The following is an 8565-nucleotide window of genomic DNA, read 5'->3' on the forward strand; positions in this document are numbered from 1 at the left end:
AATTTTGGAGCATCAAGAGTCACTCATGAGCGATACACATACTACATGACATGTAACTTTGGTCCCATAGGTCATATTTGACCTTCGAGGACAATAATAAATTCTATCTATTTATCTCTCTCTCTCTCTCTCATTATTTGCATACGTGCATGCACACATTCAAACAAGCACACACACGTCGTATGCACACACAAGAAGAAAAGACCGAAGGACCCCGAAAGTGACGAACATGCTACACCGACGCACCAACAAAGCCCGCATTCACTGGCATCTTGTTCACAACACATCTCTGCAGTAAACATCCGTAGGGTAATATATCTTTCCATTTTCAAGCCAAAACCTTGTATAAAAACACCAATTGTATATTGCCACCTCTCTCTAGGTCATGGTCACAAAGGCCCACCTAGGAGATATCATTTTAAAGTTATCCTAAAAGAAAGCAAGGGTCAACCATCTACTGGCTCCTTGCTTTGTCTCTCCTGATTAGGGTCCGAACTTAATCAGATTATCTTAAACTAATGCATCCTACACCTATAAAAGAACACTGAGAAGTCACTATCAAGGGGCAGCACTAGGGAGTCAATACTTGAGAAGGAAGCCATGCACACACCCTGACCCCAAGGGTCACCACATAGAAGAGTAGAATCTCCATGTATATGGAATTTTCCCTAGAGAATGCACTATAGGATCTCTTCTCTCTCTCTCTCTCTCTCTCTCTCTCTCTCTCTCTCACCACGGTCTCCATCTCGCCAAAATTGAGTTTTCTGTAAGTACCACTTTGAATCAAAATTACCCTCACATCCTGAGGGGTTTTCATCATCTATGTCTATGCCTCTCTCTCTCTCTACAGTGTGTAGTATTAATGTTATTTTAAATCACTATTTTCCACATCCTAGCCGCTCAAAGCTAGGTGGTGCCCCCTATTTACTCCCCATGACGAGTTTTGTGTGCACGATTCTGGCGTAGAGGCCGTCGGGGTCCGTCTTGTGCTTGCGCTTGTCAATGTGTTTCATCGAAAAGAATTCCTTCGCACAAGAGCAAATTACTTCTTTGAAAACTTTCCACTTGCATTCTAATGTTGGGCTCTCTTGATGCTCTGTCATGCTTAACATTTGTTCCACCATATCAACATATATAAGTGCTCATTTGAAGTCTAGACGTAGGCATGAATGATTCACATCATGATTGGAGGCTTCATGCGCGGGTCTTTTACCACACTTGAGGTCAATATATAACATCCTATGATCTGATTCCGGATTCCATTCACCAAGTGTAAAGCTTTGTATGCATTCTAGAGTGGCTTCCAAAAACAACATATAGTTAATCGTGCTATCACCATTGTGCTTTCTACATATAAAGTCATTGGTGCCTTGTCATAAAGATATACCATTTGCAATTGAGCATTTCGGTACTATTGCACATATGTAGGAGAGAGAGAGAGAGAGAGAGAGAGAGAGAGAGAGAGAGAGAGAGAGAGAGAGAGAGAGAGAGAGAGAGAGAGATTTTATTATCGTCCTCGGAGGTCAAATATGACCTATGGGACCAAAGTTACATGTTATGTAGTATGTGTGTGGCTGATGAGTGATTCTCAATGCTCCAAAATTGCAGTGATGAGAGTAGCTATGAAGAGCCCACACTGTGATTGGGAGAGAAAAGTGTGTAGGTCTAAGTCATGGCTAAAAATGTGAGGGAAGCAAGTTCGGATGTGATCAAAAGTTGAGCACTCTAGTAGTGTGTAGTACTCAGATGCTTGAACTTGCACGCACGCGTGTGCACACACATACACACACACACACACACTCACTCTCTCTCTCTCACACACACACACACACACACACACACACACACACACACACACACACACACACACACACACACACACACACACACACACACACACACACAATGATTATAACACAAAAGTCATAATGACAAAGCACTCTGGGATGTTACACACATAACACCCACTCAAATTCCCACCCCTCTCACACACATGATGGGAATGTTGACCCATGGCATATGATTCGACACTTCAGGCCCTGGTTTTTTTTGGTTCTACCCCTTGCTTGCCATACTCGGTTCGGGTTGATTGCATATGGAAAGGTATACATCTTTTGACACACGCACACACACACACACATACACGCGCGCACACACACACACACACATAATATATAGAACATAGAGTGCAGGCTAAGGTACACCTTGGGATATTATAGACACACAAGTACACAAAAAACACACATACTCATATAGTACTGAGCAAATAACTAAAGTAAAATCTATTAACATGCCTCTACTAACCATGCCACACACACACACACACATAGATACATTTTATTATCGTCCTCGAAGGTCAAATATGACCTATGGGTCCAAAGTTACATGTGATGTAGTGTTTGTATGGCTAACAAGTGACTCTCAATGCTCCAAAATTGTGGTAATGAGAGTCGCAATGAAGAGTGATGATAAGTGAGGAACTAATGCTTTCTCCTATGAAATGTGTCTTCTTCCTCTTCCCTACCCTCAATTCCTACTAGCTCTCTCCACCTTCGAAGGTGTTTGAGGTCTTGGCACTGAGGCTTGGGATAGTTAATGCTTTCCTCAAATTTTATGTTATGCTCGTGATGCATGAAGCTTTCCATCTTCATTGCATCACCTAGGTCACAAGGAACACAAAGATTGTATTGTAACAAGTATCTCTTGATGGGAGAAATCATAATACAAATGCCTATTGGAGGGGGGACCGCCCGCTCCACATAAATCCGGTCCTCAACTGTTGTCATGTTCTCTAAATTCTCTTTCTTGCAAAATTATTGTTCATGCCAAGTTAAATAAATGCTATGTTTATGTTGCTACCATCAATTATGTTAACCCGCTATGCTCACAAAGTAATTTCACAAAAGTACTCTCTCTTATTTCCGCTACTCTTAAGTTAATAGGCCAGTTCCATTACATTGGTATCAGAGCATTGTGTTTTTTTTCTTGCTTAAGAAGAGAGGTCCTTAAGTAGCCCATAAATGGTTGATGTTGTTAATTATATTAGGGTAAGTGGAGCTGGGATCTATTATCGGTTTTGTTGAACCCACTATGTGGGATATGGTGCACACCTCAAGAGCTTTGGACTTAATAATGGAGTCTTTTTAGACTTGCCTACGGCTTTACCATTATTGAGCCATAAGAAGTTTGAAAGGAGCTAGCCCTCGACAACTCTGCTATGTTAGACCTACTCCACTACTCTCTATAATTAACCACTTCGATCCGTGGGTGTAGATATTTAAGATCCAATTTTCAAAGGCTAAGAGGAGTGGCAACTAAGGTTTTGAATTGCCAAGTCATACACTAAGTACGTACAAAATTTTTGTTAACATGGCTGACAATAACCAAGAGAGTAGAATGAACATTGATAGCTTTGATTTTGCACATGAAGGTGCTAATGATGATGCCCCCATGTTTGTGAATTATCTCATAACTAGGTTGCAGCAAGCTATGGGTAGCCCTGCTTTGCAAGCCGAAGTTACTCAACAACTTCGTGCTTATGGAATTTCTCTTCCTCTCCAAGAGGAGAGAGAGCTTAGGATGCCTCTTAAAGAGACCCCGAAAAGAAGACTCTCTTCCATACGAGAGGAGGAATCCAAAGAGCAAGAAAGTAAAAAGTGTGTAGGTCTAAGTCATGGCTGAAAATGTGAGGGAAGCAACTTCGGATGTGTCTAGTAGTGTGTGGTACTCAAACGCTTGAACTTGCAGTGAGCATAATGTGCACAGTTAATTTGACTCTTCTCCATTGCCTCAATTCCCTCTCGCATCAAAGGAAATGGAACTTAAGTCGAATGGCTATGATAGTGCATATCACCGACAAGGGGATAGGCTACATGCAAGGTCAATACATAAGGTTCGATGGTCTAATTACGGGGTCCATTGGCCAAACATAAAACTCTTTATGCGATACATGATGGCTTCAGAGAGTAGCATATAGTCAATCACACTATCCCCATTATGTTTTCTACATGTAAATCCATTGGTTCCACTCCACAAAGATGCACCATTGGAAATGAGCATACCCATGCTATTACACATATAAAAGTAACTTTCCATAGTGATCCGGTTCTTTCTCATCCATTGAAGTATGATCATACAAGTGAACTTCCTCCAAGTCCCTTGAAATGTATGGCATATCAAATTGTTGAGTATCATGTTGCAATGTTTTTGTTCGAGCACTCATATCTCCAAATACAATAACATCACCTTCGTCTTTGAAATAAGAAATGTCCTCTTCTAGATCAAAAAAGGGCTGATCTCTATCCATGCAAGCATAAAAGGGGGAATCATGATGAGGAATGTAGCAACCGGCTACAAAAATGGGTGCTCTTTTTGGGGTCATAATTTCCAGCCATACATAACGTTTAACTTGTCGTCTTTCACATTGATACAAAATCTTACAATCCTTTGTGAACCATACATGCTACCCCTCCTTGCCCTCTTCGTTGCTTGAGATTATTTGACCACATCAATGAGCCCAAGCATGGTCTTGGTCTTGGTCTAATGATCATATATATATTCTACTCCTTGAAAGGTGGAATGGGGAATGTGGGATAAGGGCTTCTTTTCCCTCCACTAGCTTCCTTAAACTTTCCCTCTCTTGCCTACGCGTTCAAGTAGAAATCAACTGTTTTGGGGATTACGAGGGCTTTTGATAACCAAATTGGATGTTGTAAAGTACTCCACGTTCTTCTAAAAATTACGCTTTTTTTGAGCTATCACATGTTTGATTCCACATTATGCACCTCAGAAAGTTAGGAAAATAAGAAAAAAATTCAAGCGAAAACGGCCAAATAGCTAGTGGCAAGGCCTCTTGGGCTACTCGTCAACACCTTAAGGGTACGAACGTCACATGTATTTACACACTAAGATTCCTAGACTCTAAAAGACATGAGAGTGATTCAAATTACGCAAGCACTCAATATCCAGCCATGTTAGGTTCTGGACCTTCGGCTGGACCCAAGGTAGTGCAACCCAAGACTCGCATATCACGTCTAGTGTTTCTTTCTCCGACTACGACCTCATGGAGGGGTACCCTATACAAAACTGTGAGAGTTTCAATCAATACATGCATCCCTTAGCCCCACATCCCGGGTTTGGCATGTTTAGCTACTTTAGAGAGACCTTTAGTGAAGTCACCCGCTCCAAACATGTGTCTAGTGAACTGAATAAAGGGGGTGGGGAGGTAAATTCACCTTTCATGTCTAATGTAGACCCCACTTTCCTTGAGATTTCCCATGGGAATATTCCATCCATTGCACTCCCTAGCCCCTTAGAGCTATTCCCCTCTAAAGCTATATTACCTGATGGAAGGAGCTTTGCCAAAGTGCAAGAGGTTGAGCGATATATCCTTGCAGCTAGGGAAAAGGAGATTGAAATCTTATGCAAGGCATATCAATGGAGAGAACTAAAGGCAAAGGCCTCTATGACAATAGTCATGCCAGTCAAGCAATCAAATACTCTCGAATAGCGGCCACTTAGGGTTAGACAATAGGGAGCCACCTTGCATCTACTTCGAAGGAGACCCCTAACACCTCAATCCTAGAAGGGAATTTCTAAATAAAAATTGGGAGTATGAACTACAAACAGAGACTTTAACCAACCTATACACTGGTCACACCTACCACATGGGTTGGTTAAATGTTCTACAATCCACATCAGGTGCTACCAGTGTAGAGGAGCAACAACAAAGAGTTTGCAATGTCATCCTTAAGGTTATTGAGTTGGCGAGGTAGAATAAAGGGATTGACATGCCTTCAACTGGTCTCATGAGATCTTGGATATGAGGAAGGACAAACAACCGACCTTATCACAAATGGAGACCCCCTTGTGAGCTCCATGGATCCTTCATATGTTGTTTCACAAGGAGTCTCAGTACAATCTAAACCCACAAGCGATAGTTTTACCTTTCCAAATTTAGCTCATCTTTCCCTTGATAACCCAATGACTACCATGCCTACCTCAATGATGAGCATGGCAAAAAATACACCGTTAACCTCATTTGTTAGTAAAGCACCACTACCTAGTAGCACAGTGCCTACAATATTACCTACAAGTGTGTATCAATCATATGTACCTGTTTCCCCTCATGCTTATGTAGCTCATACACCCCAATTGTTTCAGCAAATTCTGCTCCACTACCATCTTATACAAGCCCTTATTCTCATGGATCCATACCGGGTAGCATTAACATGTCACACCCCACGTCTATTAGGCCTAGGTCCACACATTTGAACCTTGGGCCATCACATGGCTTGATGCCATACCAAGCCTGGGACCCAAGGACAACCCGTATGCCAAACCCATTACCAACCCCTAATCCACATGCAGTCCCGAGAGCACCTCTGCCCACTATACTTGCTCACTTGGGTGAGTTGGCAATGTTTGATCAAGATATTGATTGATCTATTGCTGAAAATATGTGTAGCACGCTTGATAGAGAGCCTAGAAGCAAGGCAGTACAAGTAACCAAGCTTACACAAAAATTCAATGGAGAGAAAGATGTTAGAAAGAATATCAAGGTATTTGAACATGTATGTAATTCCCTGGAAGAGCACAATGAGTTGCATAAGTGCAAGGCTTTAAGCTTGACTCTATTGGGAAGGCCTGGGATTGGTGTAGAGCCCTAGGGAATGAAGAGCGCACACAATATCCCACTCTTAGGATATTGTTCTTAAAAGAGTACATACCAGAGGGAGTGCTTTGGGGTGTAGCCTCTCAACACTAGAAAGCCCAACGTGAGGAAGGTGGGTCAGTGAGAGACTTTATTAGTCAAAGAATTTAAACTCTTGCTCTAATCCAAATGAGTGTTTTAACAATAATCAATTACTTGATAGATTCATTATGTGATTGTGATATGATGATATCTATAATGGCGTGGTCATTAGAGGTATCACTACTTGGGAAGCAATCACCATTAACGCAATCCAATTGGAAGACAATTTAATGATTGTAGGAGAAAGATTGTTTTTGAGCCAAAATCTACTAGCTCGCAAGCGATTGTCCATGAGCCGAATGACCATAAAATCCATTGTCAAAGATCAAAATCTATCTGAGATGACTTTGGTTGACCTAACCAAGGCAACAATGGTGCTTAGTTTTCTTTGGCCCACATAGTACCAGTGAATGCCCTACGTTTAGAGTAAAACTTAATGGAAATTGCAATGCATGTGGGAGGTGTGGCCATCAAGCCAAGGAGTGCATAGTGTTTAAATGTGCAATGGTAAATAGACCAGCTTTGACGTGGACAAACACACCTTGAGTGCCTACATTGATGCCTGTCCCAGCTCTTGAACAACCATCATAGCACATGGTCTCTACGGCCCAAAATGTTGTTCAAACGATACCATTATCACCTCCAGTGTTAGTACTGCAACCCCCACATCCAAGAGTCACTGATGTGAACCAAGTGGGCTGCGAGTCATCTAGTGCTTGTGTGGATTGCGAGGATGATATAGACCCTAATATTTCCTATGGGATGGATGCACTTGAAGAGTGTCCACAATACTACATGGAAGACTACTGGTGGGGGCAAGTCAAACCTGCTTCTGCTCTTGCAAGAAGATGCCAAAATATCAATCTCACTACCAAGAGACCACCTCTTCAATGCTATGAGTGTGGGGTTCACATCATGTAGCTAATTGTCCTATTAGACTACGAAAGAATGCCACACTAGTGCATACCAATTAAGGGAGCACATCTACAATAGCAATACTCATGTGTAATCGATGTGGCATTGATCATTTCATTGCCCAATGTCCTAGTAATCCGAATGCACCAAAGATCATGCCATTGAACTTAATTGAGATTGTTGAAGCATCATCACAAAGTACATTTGTGGTACCAATAAATGTACTCACACGATTGATGCTCCAAAATTGTAATTCTATTCTTAAGGGAAGAGACATGGCATCAATTGCCCAATCACAGAAGAAGAAAAAAAACTCTAAGGAAGAGATCGCAAAAAGCAATGAAGTCAAACCCTAGTTCAAAGACCAAGATAGGGACTAGTGATGAACCTATGTATCTGAACGACCTTGAAAATGATTTTGATTGAGATGAAACCATGGAGACTAAAACGGCATTTACAAAAGAAAAAAACAAGGAGGATAATCATGAGCCACAATGGCTAGAATCCAAGGAAACTAGGAAGAAGATTTGAACTTACCCTAACCCTATAGAGGAGATCGATAAAGTCAAGTAATTAAGGAGTTTGGTAGAAGAGATCCAGATGGAGCTAGAGCCAATACCTAGGCAGATCCAGATTACAGACACAGCGTTTCCTACACAAAATTACCCTCACAAGGACCATAGACCACTAGACATACCTAGTGCCATCCAAGAAGAGAGTGAATTTAAATCATTTGAGTTGTTGGAGAGGATGTTCATCGAAGGATTGTTTGACCCTATCAAAGAAATGGAGATTCCATCTTCCCCATGTCAAGGAACTGAACCCCAAAAAGTGCCGTTACATATTGCAAATTGATGGATTTCATGGCTTCAGAAGTTAGAACCACCATCAGGTCT

The sequence above is a fragment of the Adiantum capillus-veneris genome, chromosome 9 (assembly GCF_014529385.1).
Source record: "Adiantum capillus-veneris isolate H3 chromosome 9, ASM1452938v2, whole genome shotgun sequence".
Lineage (NCBI taxonomy): Eukaryota > Viridiplantae > Streptophyta > Polypodiopsida > Polypodiales > Pteridaceae > Adiantum > Adiantum capillus-veneris.